A 24,528-nucleotide genomic window follows, 5' to 3' on the forward strand; every position below is an offset into this window, starting at 1 on the left:
ATCATTTCAATGCCTCAAACCCATTCTAACAGAGACAGCTGTTGCTCAGTTTTTTACAGGTTAAGGTCAAACGGCCACAGAAACAAAACATAAACAAATAAATAAGCCCGGAGCTGCACCCGCGGTCAGCCGCCGTACCCCAAGAGCCCGAGATCTGACAGACTGCACTCTGGATTACGGAGCCATCAGCGTCTCTGCTACTGCCTGGTTTAAGTAACACAATCTGGTGTCTAATTTCCACCAGCTGTTCACCACGCCACCGGAGAGGAGCGGCTAGTGACCACCTTGATGATCCGCGGCCAAAGAGATGACAATGAATTTTTCATACTGAGCAGATCACATTAAAGAGGGACATGAGAGCGTTTAGCAAGAGGAGGAGCGGAACCCAAACAGATGGATGAGGACAAATACACACAAGAGCCACGGAAACACACTGATGAGTGTCGATGCATACAATCACACAAACAGCAGCTAGAAGAACAAGAGACTATGGAGGAGCGGCACATCCACTCCATTATTTAAAGGGGAAACTATTATTAAAGTTGAATTTAGAACACTTCAGCAGCTGCATAGCAACACCCTAGCAACCAACTATAACACTCTAACAACCTCAAAACCATTCTTAATTATTAATCAACTGCATAGCAACACCATAGCAACCACCCAGAGCATTCTAACAACACAAATGAACACAAAAACATTCAGAACACCTAAGCTACTCCACAGCAACACCATAGCAACCACCCATAACACTCTAGCAACCATATAACAATGCACTTAAAACCATTCCGAACACTTCAGTAATTGCATAGCAATGCCCAGAGAACTCCATAACAACACCCTAGCAACCATACAGTAATGCACTTAAAACCATTTAAAACACTTCAGCGTAGCAACATGATAGCAACCAACCATAACACACTAACAACCTCAAAACCATTCATAATAATTCAACTACTGCATAGAAACACCCTAGCAAACACCCATAACACTCTAGCAACCCAAATGCACACAAAACCACTCAGATCACTTAAGCAACTGCATAGCAACACCATAGCTACCACCAAAACCCCTTAGCGACTGTATAACCATTCAGAACACTTCAGCAGTTGCATAGCAATGCCTTGGCAACCACTTATAACACTCTAGCAACCCAAATGCACACAAAATGATTCAGAACACTTCGGCAACTCCATAGCAACCACCAATAACACCCTAACAAAGTGACAGTTTTTCAAAGGCAAGTGCCGCCGAAATGTTTAGTGAATAGAAAAATATCATTATTTTTGCAATTGCGTTTTGTGCTGCAAGCAGACAAAATTACACATAGCAGCTTTAATAAAAAAAAAAGTGTTTTCTTTCTCCCTCTGTTTTGTAAGTGCTGCCATGTTAAATGCAGATTGAAAAAGTCAAACGCTGTCTCAGTAGCGCAGGTCTGAATGATTACTTGTGGAATTGCAGCAGGAGGAAATTGTTTAATGCGTGAGCAACGGTGTAGATTGATAATGAAGCTGTGTGGGTTCATGCCCTTAAACACGAATTAAATGTAATACCGTAGACAGAACGTGCTCTATGAAGCTCATCTGAACGTGATATTAGGATGGCAGAAACCTCAGAAACATGCTAAAAAGAAAAGCATACTGCGTGTGGCATACTCTAGTGAGAGTGTTTGTGTGGCTGGGTCCCTTGTTAAGTGTATTTCCAGGGGTAAATTGAGTGTATGACACTGTATAATTCAGTCCCTGAGCAGTGGGCCGCCTGCTTGGTCACACCAATTCACTGAAACAGTGACTGCACAAAATCCATTCCACTAAATTTTCCGTTTATACAGCAACACATCCCATTAGACCACATCAGCTAGCAACAGTGACAAAATGCACTTATAGTAACATTAACATCACAGTGTCCATAAATTACATAATATACAATAGCGAAATAACACACTGTAATTGCACGATAAGAATGTGCAATACAATCCACAAAATTATTATTCTGACTTCGAAATAAAATGGAAAACTCAGGAAGTGTTTTAAAACTATATAAAATCTGTTTGTGGTTTTTAGTCCATATTTGTTAGATTTTAAGTCATTTTTATGTTAATATACTCTTAAAATATCACATTTACTTTAAACAGATTAAACAGTATTTTAGAAAGGAAGGAATTTCGATTTTTTTTTTTTGACATTTCATTTATTTGTATGACAGATATTGTATATGAATGTTTTATGGCATTATTAATAAATAACTTAATAAAAAAATGCATATTTTTTCTACATTGAAATTATTTGCATAATTTAAAACTGCACCATTTTATATCTTTATTTGACTTCAGTGACTAACAGGGATAAAATAAAACTAACAAAATTGAAATTACTGAAATGTATAATTTTTGTTAAATGTACATTATGCAATACAGAATATAATAAATAACTATTCATTTTGAAAAAAGAGACCGTTTGAATTAATGAGCTAATGAGAGCTATATTACATGAAATAAACTCTAGAAATAAAAATAACAAATATAAAAATAACAAACATTTAAATAAACTGTGTTCTTAAAAGGTAAAATATTGAATCGATAATACAAAATTATTACTAAGTCAGTGCTACAAGATGAAACTAGAAGAAATGAGTGTTCACAATTAAACAATTAAAAATGCCACTAATAATAAAGAAAAAATTATAATCACTAATAACAGCAATAAAAGAAGGCCCTAATATATTCTACTGACTAACCTTTCTATATTCACTGCTGAAGTAAAATATATAAAACCACATAAGACCTTCATATCCATCCATAATATACCAAATGAGATCACAGGTCAAAAAACTACATAGATAATTTGAGAATATTTATGGAGGAAAACAAAGCAAACCTTTCATTGTAAAATTAGATTAAAGAGCAATACAATACATTTGAATCAAGTACATTTGCGAAGTCATAAACACCTCAATAAACAATCTGTCATCATTGATCTGCTGTGTATTTTCCGCTCAATACTGTGAAGGATTCTGGATGTTTGGTGAGATTACAGGGGTCAAAGGTCACCGTAAAAACTTGAGTGACAGTGGGATGCCACCGGTCAACCATCTCTCAAACATAAAAAACTGTGTTGCATGCGCTGCTATCACTTCACACGCCATTAAACTGCCCGCGGTTTGCTGGAGCTGATATCGATTCTGCAAAGGCTACTTGGGCAAAGCAGGAGACTGATGCGCTGTATCACTCTAAATCATGGGGTGATCCGAACGCTTATGAAAACTGCATCATTTCCCGGTAATATTACAGCTGTGGCGCGCCGTGTTCTGGGTAATGTGTGTGGGAGAGAGCGGAGCGATGTGTGTCCGAAACTGTCCAACAGGAAAAACAATCAAGCCAGTGGTAAAACATGAGAGATTACGCTGCTGCTGCTTGCTGATTGTGTTCCAAACATGAAAAAGCTGCTTTCACAAGCAGTATACAGAGGTACAAAGATATAAAGGCACAAACAAATCTCAAATTTGCTGCTAATATGGTTTTGAAGATAGCAGCATGTAGTAGATGTATCCTATCCTTCACTGCCCATATAATATCCCACAATTCTGTGCTGAGCTGTACGGCGTATACAAAGTATGTATTATATTGTCTATATAGTATACTTAATAGTATTCCATTTTTATTAAAAAAATAAGTTAATTCCTATGTATAGTTATGTGTACGAATTATATAAATTAACTTATACATTTTTAGAATATGATTCCACTTATACTGAGAAAAAAAAAAACGGGGTTACAGATTACAGGTTACCCTACACAAAACATAAATAGTGTAACTATTTCAATTACTTTATTAAAGTAATGTAACTGATTACATTTGAATAATTTTTGATTACTTTTCTAAATTTCTAATTTGTGTTTTCAAGTGTCAGTCATTTTCAAACAGCGTTAACCTTACAGTAGTACTCAACACTAATTAGCTTTCAAAATTCTTCTTCTCTTGAATTAAGATTACAATAATTTCATTTTAAAGCAGACACCACAAAATCAAACTTTAACACCTCTTTTTACTTTGAGATGTTTCTGATTTCCAGCAGATGTGGTGTGCTGCAAATTCAAACAAGAACCAATCAAAAGCATCAGAATAACACTACTTTACTAAAGTAGGTAATGGCAGGAGGCACTGTGCATATCAAAAACAGGCAAAGAAACAAATTTATATTATTCAACAAACAGTTGCTTTTGAAGAAAATATTCAGATGCAACCCTCTTTGTATTCGTTAACATTTAAATAAACCACTGTAATTTAATTACACACTTTTTTCTCAGTAACTAATGGATACATTACAATTACATTTATTTTGTAATTAAATTACGTAATGCTGTTACATGTAACTTGTTACTCCCCAACACTGTGAACATATACATATACTGTACACATTTTATATATATATATATATATATATATATATATATATATATATATATATATATATATATATATATATATATATATATATATATATATATATACACACACACACACACACAAACATACACAGACACACACTTTCTCCCCTGGATGTTTTTTGTTTTTTTTTTGTTTTGCCTTAAGAGTCCATTTCTGTTGAGGAACAAAAAACAACAACATTTGTCACTTAGTACAACATTTGTTGATTATGTCTAAAGGTCACCTGAATCTGTTCTAGAAAAGTAGTTCTCAACTGAATTTGTTTTGAAATTTTAAAACTTATATTTTACTTGTTTGTGTAGAACTAAACAAAAATAACCTTCAAACAAATATATCTTAAAAACAAAACATTTAATTTAAGTAATATTACCATAAACATAAATCATATTAAAATGATTAACTAAACATGCTAAAAAAATAAATAACTGGCCATTTTTTATTTCTAAATGTCTCTTAAACTTTTATGGTTTGAAATAACTCACAGCACAAAACACACTGTGCACAAGCCAAATTTTATTATTTGCATTTAATACTGTTGAACTACAACCCATGGGTCATGACGCAGCAGTTGAAAACCACTGTATTCAGTTCGATCACCAGACATGACGTGATGGTGTCTTAAAAGCCCATCTGGAACCAGTCTGATCAGTCAGCGATGCAGCTGCCTTCAGTTTTGGGTGGAGGCTTCATCGGTGACACACTAAATAGCTTTGTGTGTGCGCAGGTGTATGAGTGGACAAATGAGACACACTCTATCATCGAGTTTCAAGAGCACTTTTACACACAGACATCTCTCTGGAGCATATGCCCGGATCCCGTTGCGGCAGATGGATTTACGTGTTTGTTAGCTGACTAATGTCGTGGCGGGGACTGTAATGTTTGCTGCTGAGGGTCTAATGACAGGTAATTTGTCACACGCTGACTGAAACTGTCAACTGCGGTCAGGTAGAACGCTGTCATGGCGACAATGTTCTTTTTCACCATGGATACCACTCCCCTGAGCGCGTATCATGGGGGTCTGGCAACAGAAAGTGTGCTGAAAGGGTTCTCAAATGCTTCAGAAAACATGGTTTAAAGTCACTTTTGCTATCTATATTCGCTACCAGGTGCAGAAATAAGCCAAGTGAAGCCATTCAAAGCAGTGCAATAAAAGACAACAATTTCTCGTTAATACACATTTAATCATACTAAAATTAAGAATAAACCATTCAACACCTGCAAATGTTGCTCAGAGTCAGAAATGGAAGTCAGAAAATAATCACATATAACATTACAACTACTCTAAAACAATCAAACTATACTATAAACATGACAAATACTCCTCAATCCAATAAATACTCTTAAAACAAATACTATAAAATAATAAATACTGTAAAATTCAATAAACACTCTGAAAACAAGTACTATAAAATAATAAATACTGTAAAATTCAATAAATGCTCTGAAAACAAACAATCAAGTAATACTATAAACGTAAATACTCCAAAATCTGATACATGCTATGAAAACAATCAAACAATACTATACAAATACTGCTCAGAGTGAGAGATAGAAGTCAGAAAAAGAGTTCAGTTCTACTTAAATAGTTACATGACTCTGAAAACAATCAAATAATAATATAAGCATAATAAATACTGTAAATACTCTGAAAACATTAAATCAAGTAACAAAACAAAATAAATAAGCCTACTCCAAAATTCAGTAAATACTCTGAAAGCAATAAATCAATCAATACTATAAACATAATAAATACTATATAAAATACTACAAGAACTAACAAAGAATACTATAAAAAACACTCCAATATCCAATAAATACTCTGAAAACAAACAACACTAAAAATAATACATACTCCAATATTCAATAAACACTCTGAAAACAACCAAACTAAATAGAATAAATACACCAGTATTCAATAATTAATCTGAAAACAAACAACCAAACTATACTAAATAAAGATAATAATCCAGTTTCCAATAAACACTCTAAAATAAACACTATAACATAATAAATACTGTAAAATTCAATAAACACTCTGAAAACAAGTACTATAAAATAATAAATACTGTAAAATTCAATAAATACTCTGAAAACGAACAATCAAATAATACTATAAATGTAAATACTCCAAAATCTGATACATACTATGAAAAGTAAAAACTCTTAAAAAGTATGAACTATAAAAGGAAAAACTGCTCAGAATGAGACAGATAGAAGTCTATAGACAAATAAAGAGTTAAATACTTCAATTCAAGTAACAAAACAAAATAAAAAGGCCTACTCCAAAATTCATAAATAGTGACATGACTCTGAAAACAATCAAATATGCATATATAAATACAGTTAAATAACTCTGAAAACATACTCCAACATCAATAAATACTTTTTGAAAACAAACAAACATAACAATAAATAAATAAGCCTACTCCAAAATTCAGTAAATACTCTGAAAGCAATAAATCAATCAATACTATAAACATAATAAATACTACACAGAGGTCACCATCAGTGTGAGCAGATAAAGGACACTAGGAATGTTTCCACAGGACCATTTCAATCATCATGAACTCTGACTGTGTTTTCCCAAGCATGTTAATCTCGACTCTGATTTGTGAGATGTTTGGTATCAAACTGAGACAGTAATTAAAAGGGAATGAGTTTAATTGTGTGGAAATGGAGTCACACTTAGTCAGTTCTGAAATATATCACTGCCAGAAATGATGCAGATCTATCTGTAATTCAGAGCGACAGGTGTGTGTGTGTGTGAGAGACAGAGTGAGATCTGACCTAGCATGACCTTCATCTGTGTCTGTATATAGCATATACTGTATGTTTAGTTTATTGCTTTCATTCAGTAAGGATATGTTAAATTGATCAATGTGACAGTCAGGATTTTTATAATGTAACAAGATTTGTGTTTCAAATAAATGCTGTTCTTCTGAACTTTCTACTCATCAAAAAAATAAATAAATAAATAAATCACGGTTTCCACAAAATAATAATAATAATAATAATAATAATAATAATAATTTAGCAGCACAACTGTTATCAACATAATTTTGATCATAATAATTACTTTATTTTTAGTAGCAAATCTGCATATCAGAATGATTTCTGAAGGATCATGTGACACTGAAGACTGGAGTAATGATGCTGAAAATTCAGCTTTACATCACAGGAATAAATTACACTTTACAATATATTCAAATAGAAAACAGTTATTTGAAATTGTAAGTATATTTCACAATATTACTGTTTTTACTGTATTTTTAATCAAATAAATGCAGCCTTGCTGAGCAGAAGAGACTTCTTTCAAAAACATAAAAATCTTACCGACCACAAATTTATGAACTGTAATGCTTTAAGAGCCAAACATAATAATGCCAGAACAGTCAAAATATTCTGACTGCTATTTTGTGCTCCATTGTAAGAAAATTTCTTTGTTTTTTAATAGGCCTACAGCACACATAATTCTTTAAATGAAACTTATGAATGCTGTATAACAAAACTGCAACAAAGGCTCAGAACAGATACTAAGACGTGAAAACATCAATCTGGAACAGAACAATTTAATAGAAAACAAAATAAATGTCTAATTTCAATTGAGGTTCTCCAGCGGGATTGTTCGTAATGGAATTTTAAAAGGTGAAATGAAAAGAGGTCAATGAATGACAAGGATAATCTCTATTGTCGATGCTTGTTGGCTGTATGGTTGGTTTCTCTTGTGTAAAGACACTACATGACCATCTGTCTCCTTACAGTGAACTCTGTACTGTAGATAATGAGAGTTAGCCATGCAGTCAGAGATTATCAATCTGTGTTACATTAAGTCATTCCACATTCATCTGAAGCTCTGCTGGGATGTGATGCAGGGGTGAAATGGATTTAATCAACAAAAAAACAACCAATGATAACTGTTATGAGCAAGGAACCCCCCCCCCCCCCCCCCCCAAAAAAAAACAATAGTGTGATTTCCATTTTCATACTATTACTGCAGGTTACTCAAAGGGCATAGCTGCAGTATTATCGTGGTATCATTATCAGTGTTGTTTTTGTTAATTTTTTTCTTGTTAATTTAAATCAAACTGAAATAAAATATCAATATTTGATTAAAAACTTTCAATTTTTTTTTGTTCCATTAATACTTTTCATTTGTTTTAAGTTGAAGTACAAGTACTACTCAATTACTCAGTTGAAAGAAAAATGTCTAAAACATGGTAATACCATGATACTTTTATTCACTAAACTTACAAAAAAAGTACCAAAAGGTACCATGGTAGTAACATGGTTTTCATGGTACCATATAAATACCATAGTACATGAATTTCAATACCATGATATATTTTAAAGTACCATAGAAAAGTACCATGGTGGCATCTAAAACCATATATCCTGGGCTAAATAGAAATACTTTTTAAAAGAAAAAATCATAAAAATGAAAAAAAAAAAAGCACAAAACAATATTACTAAAATTAAATAAAGTTAAATTAAACTAAAATATGAATATATAAACATATTACTAAATAATACTAAAATAACACTGCATGGTATATATCCAAAAACATGCTACTATAATGTATTTTAAGCAATAACATGATATTACCATCATGATCACAGGGCAGCTGTGGCCTAATGGTTAAAGAATTAGACTTGTAACCAGAAGGTCGCAGGTTCGAGTCTCGGTGCTGGCAGGAGTTGTAGGTGGGAGGGAGTGAATGAACAGCGCTCTCTTCCACCCTCAATACCCATGGCTGAAGCACCCTTGAGCAAGGCACTGAACCCCCAGTTGCTCCCCGGGCGCTGGATATAGCTGCCCACTGCTCCGGGTGTGTGTTCACGGTGTGTTCACTTCTCACTGCTGTGTGTGTGCACTTGGATGGGTTAAATGCAGAGCTCCAATTTCGAGTATGGGTTACCATACTTGACAAATGTCACGACTTTCACTTTCACTTTTTTCATGATAGTGTCTACAACCTGGTAATAACATGATACTTTTAGTTACTGAACTTACAAAGAGAGTACCAAAATGTATACAAAGATAGTGGTAGTGCCATGAATGAGGTTATTAGAAGTACCTTAGAATTTAAAGCTACAAGTATTCCAATAATACTATGGTATATTTTAAAGTACCACAATACTGTCATTTGATACCATCATTATATATTGAACAGATAATGCAATCATGTTTCCTTCATGACATTAGCATTTACGTGGTGCACATTCAAAAGAACTACCATGGTATTAGCATAGTGCATGTTAAAAGATGTAAAGCATAAACAGAAGATGCACACGTCTGCTGTGTGAGAATGTATGTGCTGTTGATGCTCTGCTCTTAGATGGACGGACCAGTGTCATTAGTCACAGCCCTCTCCCTCTCATTAACTCGGCCGGTCGCTATGGCAGCCACACAAAAGCCGTCCCCTCCCTGCATGCACATGGAGGGTGACAGGCCAATTAGAACAGGGCACATTGACACACTGTGATTACCTCTCCACAAGCCGAGAAGAAACAGACTGCGAAAAACAGGGGTGGCAGAAGGTAGAGGAAGAGGTGGAAGCCGTGTAAGATCAGACACATCTCATGTCATCGAGTGTTCGCGTTTGAACACATAAGCTCTGCTCCGAACCCTAGTGTGCTGCCTAACTAGACAGCATTTTAAGGCATCACAGGTGTGCTAACCAGGTGCTGTAATGTATCTGTCAACACTGAAAGTAAGAATTCTGCACACTGCAGTGGCAGTCAATCAGAACACACATGATGTTTAATATTAAGCAATAGGGAGTGGAATTTGGAACCAGGTTGATGGAGCTTCTCAACATGACACTGCAGAAATAGGAATCCAATGACCAATTTAAAAAAAACTGTGATTTACATGGAGGAGGCTGGTATAGAGTTAGTATAAAGCAGGGGTGATCCAAAATCCTATGAAAAAAAAATCCAGTTGATTTTTTTAAGGGAAACATGATTCTAACTTCTGAGTTGGCCTACAAAAATATCACTATTTGGAGAAGAGAATCCTAGAATGCATTGAAACCATCACAAAAAAAAGACTACATATGTGACCCTGGACCACAAAACCAGTCTCAAGTGTCAATTTATCAAAATTGAGATTTATACATCATCTGAATAGCTGAAAAGCTGAATAATTACGCTTTCTGTTGATGTATGGTTTGTTAGAATAGGACAATATTTGGCCGAGATACACCTATTTAAAAATCTGAGGGTACAAAAAAATTGTAATAATGAGAAAATTGCCTTTAAAGTTGTCCAAATGAAGTTCAGCAATGCATATTACTAATTAAAAATTAAGTTTTTATATATTTACGTTAGGAAATTTACAAAAATCTTCATGGAACATGATCTTTACTTAATTTTGCCATAAAAGAAAAATCTATAATTTTGACCCATACAATGTATTTTTGGCTATTGCTACAAATATATCCCAGCGACTTAAGACTGCTTTTGTGGTCCAGGGTCACATATTAGAATATAATTCATTGTACCTAGAATAATTGATAAAATTGGTTCACGCTATAATTAAAAATTAACTTTTTCCACTTAATAATCAAGCATGCTGTGCATTTTCGATCACCCAGACTACATAATTAATGCAAATTAACAATGCTAATTATTCTAACATGTCCTGGACAAAGGCAAAGCACTACCTACTCAATTATAATTAAACCATTGTGGTACAAAAAGGGTTTTAACTTGTGGGTACATGCGGCTTTCAAAAATAATTAAGAACAAAACCATCTGATTGTAAACTTTGGAAAAGTTAAAGCAAATGCTTGCACACTTTATGCAAATTTGTCAGTCCAAATGTTGCATTAATGGTGCAATTAAAAGTCAAGGATATTTGACTTTTTGGACTTTATCAACATGCAGAGATTTATTTATTTTATTTTTTTCAGTTTTTGGTCACATGACTGGCACAGGAGACCTGGAGGGAAAAACATCCATAGAACCACAGCAATGGCCTGTTAATTGAAGCTTTTCAAGCCACAAATATTTAGAGGAAAGAGGAAAAACATAAGATATGTGAACAACGTTTTTGGCCATATACAGCACCTGACACACTTTTTCAATCACTAAAAACAGGTGGACATTCTAAAAACCAATATTGTGGATTATGGACTATGTATTTTAACCAAAAGCACAGTTTTTAAGTTAAAAACATCTTAATGATATACAACAAACTCCAGTTATTCACTTCACAAGATGTTAACTGAGGGACTGGAGGGGTGTGGATTACTTGTGGATTATTGTGATGTTTTAATCAGCTGTTTGGATTCTCATTCTGACGGCACCCATACACTGCAGAGGATCCACTGGCGAGCAAGTGATGGAAAGCTACATTTCTCCAAATCTGTTCTGATGAAGAAAAAAAAAATCATCTATACCTTGAATGGCCTGAGGTTGAGAACATTTTCAGCTAATTTTCATTTTTTGATGAACTATTTTTTTAAAAATATAAATATATGCATTATGCATTAGTTGATTACCGCTAGCAACATTACCTAAAAGTCAACTGGGGAACATGAAAATCCATTTCAAATCTGAATTTAAGTAGGCTACCATAGATGCACATTTTAATAAACTACATCATACTTGATATAAAATATATTTTTTGAGTCTATAACTTTGGTTCTTATAAACAGGCAGATGGGAGCGCATGAGTCCGTAATAGTCTCGGTGTCTTGCTTTCATGTGCTAATATGCAGACTGCCTGTCTGCACACTAAATGACTAAAGAGGGTGAGAAATGAGATATGGAGAGTTATTGGAGTTCAAAGTGATGAGCAAACGCTTGCATTATGATAGCATTAGTTGTCAGCTATAATCTACCTTACTCACCGCTGCTGTCCCGGTGTATCTAGCTCATCAGCCACAGTGCAAATGGATGTAATGTTTTGATCTTAAGAGTACAAAGGCAGCCTACAGGTCAGAGTGTGGATCAAATCAACCAGTAATTATGGTAATCATGTAACTTTTCAAACTTATGCTGAAGTGAAAATACAGAAACCTTATTAATGTAATCCTCAGAGCAAAAGCAGCCATTATTTAGCTACAGTACACTATTACAGGAGTAACCCAAACGATTTTAGAAACATTTAACAATTTAAAAAGTGACATTTTGTTCATGTATCTCATATGTATACACTCCAAATTTTATATTTTATTTTTTAACACTAAGTTTGGGGACGGCAAGATTTAGAAGAAAAAAACAATTGAAGCAAGTCTCTTTTACTTACCAAGGCTGCAATTATTTGATCACAAATACAGTATAGACAGTAATATATTGAGAAATATTACAATTTAAAATAACTCTTTTCTATTTGAATATATAGTCAAATGCTATTTATTTCTGTGATGCAAAGCTGAATTTTCAGCATCGTTACTCCAGTCTTCAGTGTCACATGATCCTTCAGAAATCATTCTAATATACTGATTTTCTGCTCAAGAAACATTTCTGATTATTATCAATGTTGAAAACAGTTGTGCTGATTCATATTTCTTTTAAAACCAATTTATTTTTTCCAGTATTGTTTTGATAAACAGAAAGTTTAAAAGAACAGCAAATAGTTTGAAACATTATAAATGTCTTTACTGTTACTTTTAATCAATTTTAAGCACTTTTGCTGAATAAAAGTATAATTTGTAATTTTTTTTTTCTTTTTTATGTATGAAAAAAAAAAACTTTCTGACCCCAAGTTTTAAATGGTAGTGTAAATATTTTTGAAGTAGACCAACTACTGTTCGCAACACAAAAATAAAAGCTATAAATAAAGGCTAAAATAAAACATCTATGCAGAATGGCATCCATATACTGTAACTTCTTATATAATATGCAAAACAGATTGTCTAATTTCTTATTTTCTAATTTTTTAATGTGCAAAGTCACAATGAAAAAAAGTCTTATTTTTATGTTACTTATTTTATGATTATTCTTATAACTTTACCTAAATTACCACCAGTACTTGCCATTAATTCAAGAGTCTAGCTCGCATATTTCCCCATAATTCCTGTCATTGCTAAATAACTGTGTGTAAAATACCAGAGCAAATATTTACATTTACATTTAATCATTTAGCAGACGCTTTTATCCAAAGCGACTTACAAATGAGAACAATAGAAGCAATCAGACCAAGAATAGAATAGAATAGAATAGAATAGAATAGAATAGAATAAAATAAAATAGAAAAGAATAGAAAAGGTAAGTGCTAGTATTAGTTGGTCAAGTGCTGGCGAAAAAGATGAGTCTTTAGATGTTTTTTGAAGATGAGTAAAGACTCGAATTGAGATTGGGAGGTCATTCCACCAGCTGGGCGCAGTCCATGAAAAGGAATAATTTTTCAGTATTACTTCAGAAAACATCACCCACATATCCCAAGATTATTTACATTAGCACTCAGTCTAATCTCTGATAGCCCCATTACACCAATCAATAGCAGCCTGAGAGCGCTGAAATACATGCTGATGCACTTTGACCTTGAGAGAGCTATCGAGTCAGTGTTTCACCGAGTTAGCGAGTTAATTTAATAGAGGAATCCATGCTGGCTGTTACCGACGCCGATGACCTTATCCGTCTGAGCCAGCGTTTCCAGGGATCCTTTAGTCAGAGGAATCAAAAAAGACAACACCCTCCACACACAAACAGGCCAATTCCCGGCCGCTCACCGGCCCAAACCCCTGAAGAAATCTCACCGCTCGCCTTCTCAGCTAAAGCTCTTCTCATCTCGCTGTCTGTAAAGACGCCACTGCGGCTAGTTTGTATATGTGATGCCTCAGAAAAAGTGAAAAGTTTAGCATATACATGCATAAATATACTGAATTAATAAAGATAGACGGACAGATAGATAGATAGATACAACCCTAATATTGATACTATCATCATCAAAACACTGACAAACTGTTATAGCTGGTTTAGCTATAAAGGCCCAGCGCTAGAAGAATCTACAGAATATGACTGGCCTTATAACACACAGACCAGCGAGTAACAAACACACAGGAATCAAACGAGGTGGGACAGGTACATTTGACTTCTGTGCTTTTCTTAGAGAAATTGAGTCAAAGCCCCAAGAGACAGACAGAACATTGTGTCCAGGCAGACGAAGGCGTTCCCCGTCCAGCTCTCATCTCGCTGCTTCTATGGGAACGCTTCACTGCCTTTCAATAATAAAAAAAGCATAGAAAAAAAAAGAGAAAGAGAAACATTTTATCCAACATTCTCCAGACAATTCTCCTCTCTCCACACTGACCTCAACAAAGCGCAGCACAAATACACCCACACAAAGGAACAAAATCAAGAAGCTCCAAACATGTATGCCACATTTCTCAAACACAAAGACGCATTATTTTCATAATGGTTTTCATAGGCATTTTGTCCCCATGGCTGAAGGAGAGACGCTGGATGAATTATAGGAGATCATTGGGGAGAAATGGCCGGCTAATAGTTTAATGGCTGGTAAATTAAGTGTAAGAAAGCCACACACAGTTTTTTTTTTTCCAAGAAAGAAATAGAGACAGAAAAAAAAATTGATAATATAGTGCATCTAGAAAAGAAAAAAAAATCATTCAGATAGATAGATAGATAGATAGATAGATAGATAGATAGATAGATAGATATTTTTTAATTCTTTGTATTGGCTAAACATTTAGATTACATATATGATATAAATATATGTAAAACATTCATTGATTATTTGTGCACCATAAAACTAGAAACAAGCATTAAGAAATTAGGCCAAGTCTATTTTGATTTCACGTTGACATTTTGCTCCATTTGATCTCTGGTGAATCTAATTTTATGTCTAGGAGAAGCACTGTAGAAATTAAAAGTGATCTTATTTGACATTTCATAATTCTATGGAAAGCATTGATGTTTTTTTTTTTTTTTTTTACTTGATTGATGCACATTAATCTAAAAAAGGTTCACCTTTGTAATCTTTCAACATCTTTTGGTAACTAAAGTAATATATGTAATAAACATTTCTGGTGCATGATGATGATTGATAAACAAATAAATAATCAAACACTTGTTTACTCATGTGCGCACACAGACACGTTCTAGCATAAGAGTAACATTCGTGATTTGTGCACTTTTAAGTCCTATAACTATTAAAGTAAATGGGGTCCATTTGGAGTTCATGTTCTTGCTCGATTTGCTCCATTAAATCTCATTTCTGTCTACTAGGAGAAGCATTCAAGACATTACACAAGATCTCATTTGTGATTTGTCTCTTTCCTACAGGAAGAACTGATGGGAAAGAAAAACACAGAGAGAGGGAGAATGAAACAGTTGATTTGGCCAGATGTGAATTGACGGTGTGGCGCAGAAAGACTAGAATGAAGAAGAGGGAAGGAGGAAGAAAAAGACCATAAAAAAAAGACCAGATTGGATGAGCGGGACGGAGGGCAGATGGGTTACAGATTTGTGCAGGCGGCGCAGCGGTATAAAAGAAGAGCGCGGCACACAGAAGCTGTTAGTCGGAGAGCAGCGTGGCATAATCGATTGTGAACACCGCCACCCAGCACAGCCAATCACAGAGCTTCACACAGACTTCTCTGGTTTAGAGCACTTGCATTTGGGGAGGGGGGTAAAAGGAACAAAAGAGCAGTGATGGAAAAGAGGGAGAAAGAAAAACAGACTCTGAGGATGGGATGGAGAGCGTAGCAGACAGCTGAAGATTGGCGGGGTGCAGATTTTTTAGCGAGCCGCTCTGATGAAGTGACCTTGAGACGACAAAGAGCATTTTACGCCTAATCTGCTCTCGAGAAATCATAATCACACATGACAGGACGGTAATTCACGATGCGTTTAAGATGAACTCGTTTCATTTCGGACTGTTCAATGCCCAAACCTATCTGAAGGGTTTCCTACAAAAGCATCTGTCATCTAAATACACACAACAGAAAAGGATACCACAGGAGGACATTTCTCTAATCTCCTTATCTCAACTTGACGGAGATCCAAAGGCTTGCAACATAGCTTTTAAAATCAAACCTAACCTGAACAAAAGTTTTAATACTAGTTTGTAATAACCCACACAATCCATAGAAACAAACTCAATGTGTCAACATAAGACAGTAATGTAAAAACTGTGTGACCAGCCCACATAAAAACATAACTCAAACTTCTCCAGGTGTTTCCCATCCATTGTTCAAAAGTTTTTTCCTTGCAAGTCACCTTTCATTCACTCACCACAAACTTAAAGGCATTAAGGCAAGCTTTGAGTAAAGCCAAATACAAATAAAAATCACTTTATTTAATATTTTTAGCATTCTGATTAGCATTATTTATTTTATCAAATGAAGTTTTTTTAAATAAATATCTACTTAAAAATACATAATATAAAAAGTTATAATATATGATACTATAATATTAGATATAATATATATATATATATATATATATATATATATATATATATATATATATATATATATATATACACACACACACACACACACACACTAACAAATACACACATAAAGTGAAAAAGTTAAAGTGACGTGACATACAGCCAAGTATGGTGACCCATACTCAGAATTCGTGCTCTGCATTTTACCCATCTAAAGTGCACACACACACAGCAGTGAACACAATAATAAAAAGATCACAAAATTGACCAGTGCATTAAAATAAAAATTTTGCGTAGTGTCTAAAGTTGCTCCACCATGACAGAAAATGGAGCATAAAACCAGACAGATTAGATCCTGCCACTAAAGATCTTTCATTCATCAAGCATCCATAATCACCATAACACATAATCAATGTCAACCACATGCATGACCAGCGTCAAGCCAACATAAAGTCCCTGCCAAAAAACACAGTTTAAACCAGCCCAAGGTGGTGTGCTGGTCAGGGTCACAGCAATGCTGAGATACAGCTGTAAGACACTTCATCTATCTGTAGTAAAAGTGGAAACAACCAATTAACCAGCCCTCTCCCTGTGACAGGCACCATCTTCATTAATTTCCCATTTAGTAATTTTTTTCCCCGCTGAAAGAAAATGGCAGAGGTCGCTTAATAATGCTGGAAAAAGAGCACAGAGAAAGCAGAGAGAGTCGGCGATGGTGAGAGTGAGAGAGATCCCATTCGTCACACTTGACAGACATCACCTGTTCAGAAAAAAAACATCTCAATTATGAACCGGCATTAAAAGATGGGTTGCCAGATTAAGCCGGCCTCCCCCGCCGATAATGCGAGGCTTGGACGCACAGTAACTGGACTGGCACCGGGAAGATGGCGATAAAAACGTCAGAGAAGAAGGAAATGTTGTGTGTACAGAAGCTCAGCAGGGGCAGGTAGAGCAAAGTATGGCAAAAAAACCATGCTGACCACATCTGAGATCCCAACAAGAAGATAAATGCATGGGTATATCACTGAATTTGTCCTTTAAAGCGATAGCTCACTATACACTCTAAAAAAAATAATGAATGGATTTGTATATATCACAATAATAAATAATAACCTTAATAATATGTCTGAATATCTCTTAAAGGGATAGTTCGTCCAAAAATGAGAATTATGTCATCATTTAAAGAAGTTTTTCTTCTGTTGAGCACGAAAGATGATATTTTGAACAATGTGTGTAACCAAACAGTTGACGGTAGCCATTGACTTCCAAAGTATGAAAAAAATACTATGGAAGTCAATGGCTACTCTCAAATATTTAATTATCTTATTTTGTTGTTGACATGTGGAGAGTGATTACTGTACATTTCATTTTTAGTTGAACTATCCGTTTAAGTGATTGTTTGAGTTGGACATACCAAAATAAATGCCTAAAATAGTGAGAGTAAATTTTAACTATAGTAAATGTTCACTCTATGGACCATTTTCAAAAGAAAGCTAGAACTAATCACTGGATTGCCATGGCATTAAATCTATGCAAGATATTTAATGAGTAAACCAGTCATTCTTGAGCAGCATGAGGGTACAAACTCCTCACCTCACGTCAGCAGCACCCCATCCCTTCAATCGCTGACCAAAGCGTGCATGAGAGAGAAGGGACGCAATCTGCATGTGATGAGGCCCACCTAAAGTTAATAGCTAGTTAAGCCAATTGTTAATACGGCAGCCTCTGTTTGCTTGCACAGAGACATTCAATTTTTGATGTCCCACTAAAATACACACCCAGGTCAAATGCTAAATACCGTAAATACTGTAAACAGATAGATATGGGATAAATTTGCTGATAGATCTGAATTTTCAGCATCATTACACCAGACTTCAGTGTCGCATGATCCTTCAGAAATCATTCTAATATGCTGATTTGCTGCCCAAGAAACATTTCTGATTATTACCAATGTTGAAAATAGTTGTACTGCTTCATATTTTTGTAGACACTGTCATATTTTCCCCCAGATTCTTTTAACAACATTTAATTGAATTATAAATTACTTTACTGGCACTTTTGATCAGTTTAATGTGTGCTTGCTGAATAAAAGCATTCATTTAAAAAAAAAAAAATATGACCCCAAAGTTGACAGCCAAGTGTTGATGCACATGTCCCACTAGTGTAAATCACATTACACAGCACGTACATCCCCAGCTGACCGAATAGTAAGCATGTCCACCTTTTGATTATTGATTTGGTTGACTGCAGTAAACAGCGTCAGTTAGACTTACCACTGACCGAGCAAATGCGCTTAGCAAAGCTGTTTTAGCTTCCCCCAGTGCATGTTGAGCCATACACGGCCAGATAAAGATGCACAGAGACAGATAGCAACATCTGAAGCTCTCTCCATGGGGTCACGTGTGTGTGCGCACGCGTAAAGCCATGTATCCGCGTTGTTGAACTGTGAAGGAGAGAGCGCCTCAGGGCCAGACGCTGATGGGGACCTTTCAAATCCCATTGCGTTGTCTCCGTCCTTCATTTTCCCATTGCATTGCCATGGAGGCAGATAACATGCTCAAGTAAAGGTTACAACGCACGCTGACATTTCTGCTGAAAGCAACAACTACTAGATTCTTAATAATAGTGGCCCACTTTGTACGTGTATGTGTGGCCATGTCTGCGTGTGAGGAGAAAGAATATGAGAAGGAATGAAGACGGTAAGGAGTCTGAATCACAGCACTTACAGGAGTTTTTGACTTTCTTTGCAATACTTTAAAGGCAGCAATGTGTGACCCAAAATGGGAATCAGATCTGTTCTGATGCTAAAGGGAATTAAATAGGCTCCTAAAAAGTTAGAAGACTTACCATATCTTTTATTGTAGTCAAAGGTCATGTGATTTTTAAATTCTCATTACTTGATCAGATTGTAACATTTTCCACATAACTGTTTTAAAAATATTTATATTAGAATAGATGAGCAGAGAAGACTTTAAATATCTTTCATTGGTGAGGTCAAAGGTCATGTGATTTAAAAATTCTCAGTATTTGATCAGACTGTAACATTTTACATAAAAATGCATTTGCAAAATGTATTTATTTTTAAAAAATGTTAAAATTAATTTATTATATTTTAATTCTATTATTTATTATAATTGTATTAATTTATATATTTTATATTAATATATTAGTGAGGAAGACTTCAAAATTTTTCATTGTTGATGTCAAAGGTGCCAAATAAATGCCAAATCAAACTTTTATCTTATTTTGGTTTAAACTCAATTGCCATTCCTTAGAAGTCCAAAAAAACAAAAATTCACTTTAAAAAAAAATTATAATAAATTCTGCCAATTTCTTCCTACTGTTTTTCCATTTTTTTCATATGATAAAGAAACAGTGTCACATTGACACTCAATATACAATGTTCAGACAGAGGGCAGCACCTAATGAATGTGCTAAATTAAAAAGTATTTTAATGAGAATATGTGACCTTAATGTTTTTATTTTATAATAATCGTCTCATAAAAAACAATAAGGCAACGTGTATCCCAGTGGTGTTCAGGCGTGACTATATTAACAATAAAGCACAGCCTCAAATGCCTAAAAATACATTAGGAAAGTTAATTCTCTGCTCTTCAAAATAAAAAAGCACATATTTCTAAGGCCTCTAAGTTAATTAAAAGAAAGCCTTGCTCAATAACCCACAATGCATTGGGGTGAGTGATAAGAGTGAGCAGGCTAATTTGACTGAAACTGGGATAACAAAATGATGTGCAGAAAAAGTGTGAATGGAAAGAGCTCTAATCAGACCCAGTTGTGCTGGTTTTATGCATGTGGTTTGTGTTCAGACAGCATTAGGTTTGAACAGATTCTATCAAACCACAGAGCTCAACCACTGCGCCGCGAGACGATCACAGATGCTTATCTCTTATCTAGCAGGGTTTTTCATTCACACACACTGGTGCATAAAGTGTGTGTGCAATGGCATTATCTTTGACTCATACAATATAAATATAATTATAATTATACTTCTTATTTCAAATTCACACACTATTTTTGCTTGAAATACTGTATCTCACTAAGCAATGCATTCAGCTTGACCTTTTAAGGGTCATTCTGACTAGAATAACAGCAGCCAAGATTCTATAAATTCTCATTAATTGACCAGACTGTAACATTTTACCCAAAATTACATAAAAAATTGATTTGCTTATTTATTAATATTTTATGCTAAAATAATTATTTGATTATTTACATAAACGTAATCCATATTTATTTTTATTATAAAAAAATCATATAATTTATATAAAAATGTATATTAAACAAAAGGATATGTAATTTGTAATATGCTTAAATATTACACATAGACATAAATATATTATATTGTGTTATTTTTATATTATTATATTATATTATGAACTGTTTTATGTACTTACTATTTCTTAAAAAAATTATAATAATTTTTGCTAAATAATAATAAAGCATATATAAATATAAATATTAAATTTTTTATTTTGCTTTTTAAAAATTATTATACATTTACTTGCTATGATTGCACACCATTTCATATTCATGATACACATTTTATATATTTTATGTACTGAAAATGTATTTAAGTGCATAGTACTAATATCTTAAATACAGCATGTGAAACAGCACTATGCAATTATAATCTTTCATATAAGTATTCAGCTGTTTGAAAAAATAAATAAATATATATATATAAACAAACTAGTATGCTACATAATGAGTATTATACTGTAATCAATACACTATTCCCACTCCAACAATAACTATTGCCAACAAGCAATAAAACTGACCCCAAAATGCATGCTAATATTACTCTAGCAGTAAATAAATAAGCATAGAAATCAAATATATGAATGACTAAGATGAAAACTGATATATCATTCCCAAAACCTGTAAAAACAGAGGCAGTGTGGGTCAAATACCAGGCTACACACACCAAATAACCAACGCCTGTGACGACAGAACCTCTCTGAAGGTTGATTAGAGAGTCTCTCTCCTCCTTGCAGATAAAATTGTAATCCTTCATACAAAAAAGTGTGGTTGTCATTTTTGCAAGAGCAATCAGCACACACTTTCAAATAAGTGACCACGATGTCACTCCAATTCTGTGGCGAGGCGGCCGGATGGGCAGTGAAGCAACACGGCACCGATAGCAAACACATTGCTCCTGCGCTATCCAATTTATTAGCCAGATTAGTGTAGAGAAAGAGAAATGTTTATTCAGAATGGGTAGCGAGTAAATACTGAAAGATAAAAAAAAAATCTGGATTATGGGAATGCACAGCAGAAATCTTATTTAAATTGATTATAAAAACAGAAAAAAGTTTTCAAATGAAATACTAATAAATGTGGCTGAGGAGGTAAATGGGTTATTATGCCGGCATGTGTCCGCATATTAATGCATAAATGACTGTAATGCACAAATTGTATATTTGACTGCAATACCTGATTTTGCACAAATTGTATATTTTAATTAATTATATTATTTTCTTGTTTTATTGGGTGTCATATACAGCTAATCTTCTTTACCAGTACACAAAATATATCTAATTAAGTCTGTGTTTTCAGCAAAAATGTTATTTTTAATAGTTTTTTCAAATTAGTTGTTTTTGATTTTTTTTTTTTTTTTTTTTTTATTTTTTGAAAATAAATGGTAAAATAAGAAAAATAAAAAGTTATCCACATGACTAGTATACTATATCATTAAAAAATATTTAATCCTAAATTTAAGATTTATGTATTTAAATTGCATAAAAAATTCCATCCATTTGGATTACAGAGTTGTAGACAAACTAAAGGCATAATGTGATGCATATTTGTCAGTCATACATAATGAAATGTATAAAAACAGGTCAGATTTCTGTAATAATACTAAAAACTGAATGCACTATAACCAGGTTTATATATTTAATCATCAATAAATCCAATTTCTTTCAATATTATACATTTATCAAAATGAGTATTTCTCGTTCCACAGCAAACCATATTTTAATGCTTGTACTTTTTTAGTTGAATAAATTTTAAATGTTTTCAAAATGAAAACATTTATACTGGTTTTAAGCATGAATTTAAGCATTTGAAAAAATGCATTTTGAAACGGATTATTTAAATAATATCCAGTAGCTTCAAATAATAAATAATAAACTAGGCCAAGATTTTAGTTTATTTATTTATTTATTTATTTATTTTTTGAGTGCAGCTTCTAACCCGTTTCATTTATGACTTATAAATATGCACTACATTAGTTTTATTTTTTTTAGATTGTTTAAAACTGTGTAATCCTAATGGATGGAAATTGAATATCCAATTCAAATGCATAAATCTTAAATTTAGATACTATAACTTAGTGTGATAAACTGGCTGAAATTCAAGTCATTATTCATTATTTGCTTACAAGATACACTGGAATTAACAACATCAAACCTGTTTATTGAATATCTTGACATAATGTGAGGTGAAGTACAAATGATAAGGGCAATGCAAACACATCCTCCCAAGAGCATTTTCTATTAACACTCATCTCCAAAAGGTCTACAACTCCAAAAATCAAAATAAAGTGAAAAGATAGGCAGCCATGACTGAAGAGTAAAGCAAGTCTGGCTCAAAATCAAATACAGAGTCCCCTCACACGCGATCAGTGTGCCCACTCTTTCTGAAGGACAGAGGCCGTCCATGACGAAGCGCTTATTAAAAAGCGGTGAGTGAGTGAGATGATGCCGGCACTCGCCAGACCACCAAACAGCAGGGGAATGGAAAGCATGACCGAGGACGGGACTCAGGTCACGACACCAAAGAAAATAGATGAGAGGAACAGAAGCAGAAAAACGGAGTTGGGTGTCTGGCAATGGTTAGATGGGTATCTGAAACCTACAACAGCTTTAATTAACGGTGAAGCTTGCAATGCTGTTGAACTGGAAAAGTTGTTATTGTTTTTAATGCCAATTTAAAAAAATTCACCTGAAATGCATGCACAGGATTACAGATGCTTTTAAGATTTTCTATGTTTCTGAAGTCTTGTATGCTCAACAAGGCTGTATTTATTAGATTAAAAATACAGTAAAAAAAAAAAAAAAAAACTGTAATATTGTGAAATATTATTTCAATTTAAAAGAACTGTTTTCTATTTGAATATTTTGTAAAATGTAAGTTATTTCTGTGACGCAATTTGCAAAGCTGAATTTTCAGCATCATTTCTCCAGTCTTCAGTGTCACATGATCCTTCAGAAATCAATATGCTGATTTGCTGCTCAAAAGTACTTTTGGTGGTCTATTAATAATAGTTCTTTAATATTTTTAAAGAATATTTTTTTCAGAATATTTTGATGAATAGAAAGTTTACTGAACAACAACTTCAAATATAATCATTTGTAACATTATAGATGCCTTTACTGACACTTTTGGTCAATTTAATGCATCCTTGTTGAATAAAAGTAATAATTTCTTAAAAAAAAAAAACATCTGAATAGTAGTATATCATTGTTCCCACAATAATATGAAGCAGCACAACTGTTTTAACATTGACAACAATAAGAAATGTTTTTCAAATCAGCATTTTAGAATGATTTCTTTAGGATCATGTGAAGACTGGAGTAATGATGCTGAAAATTCAGCTTCGATCACAGGAATAACCTACATTTATAATAATGATATTCAATGATATATATATATTTAAATGGAAAAGAGTTATTTTTAAATTGTAACAATAGTC

General features: G+C 33.8%; 1 long non-coding RNA gene across 1 annotated transcript in view; it reads right to left on the reverse strand.

Annotated features, from left to right (window-relative positions):
* Positions 1-24,528, reverse strand: part of LOC122137713 — a 38,439-nt gene that overhangs the window by 11,799 nt on the left and 2,112 nt on the right. The window lies entirely within an intron of this gene.

The sequence above is a fragment of the Cyprinus carpio genome, chromosome B6, assembly GCF_018340385.1.
Source record: "Cyprinus carpio isolate SPL01 chromosome B6, ASM1834038v1, whole genome shotgun sequence".
Classification (NCBI taxonomy): Eukaryota; Metazoa; Chordata; class Actinopteri; order Cypriniformes; family Cyprinidae; genus Cyprinus; species Cyprinus carpio.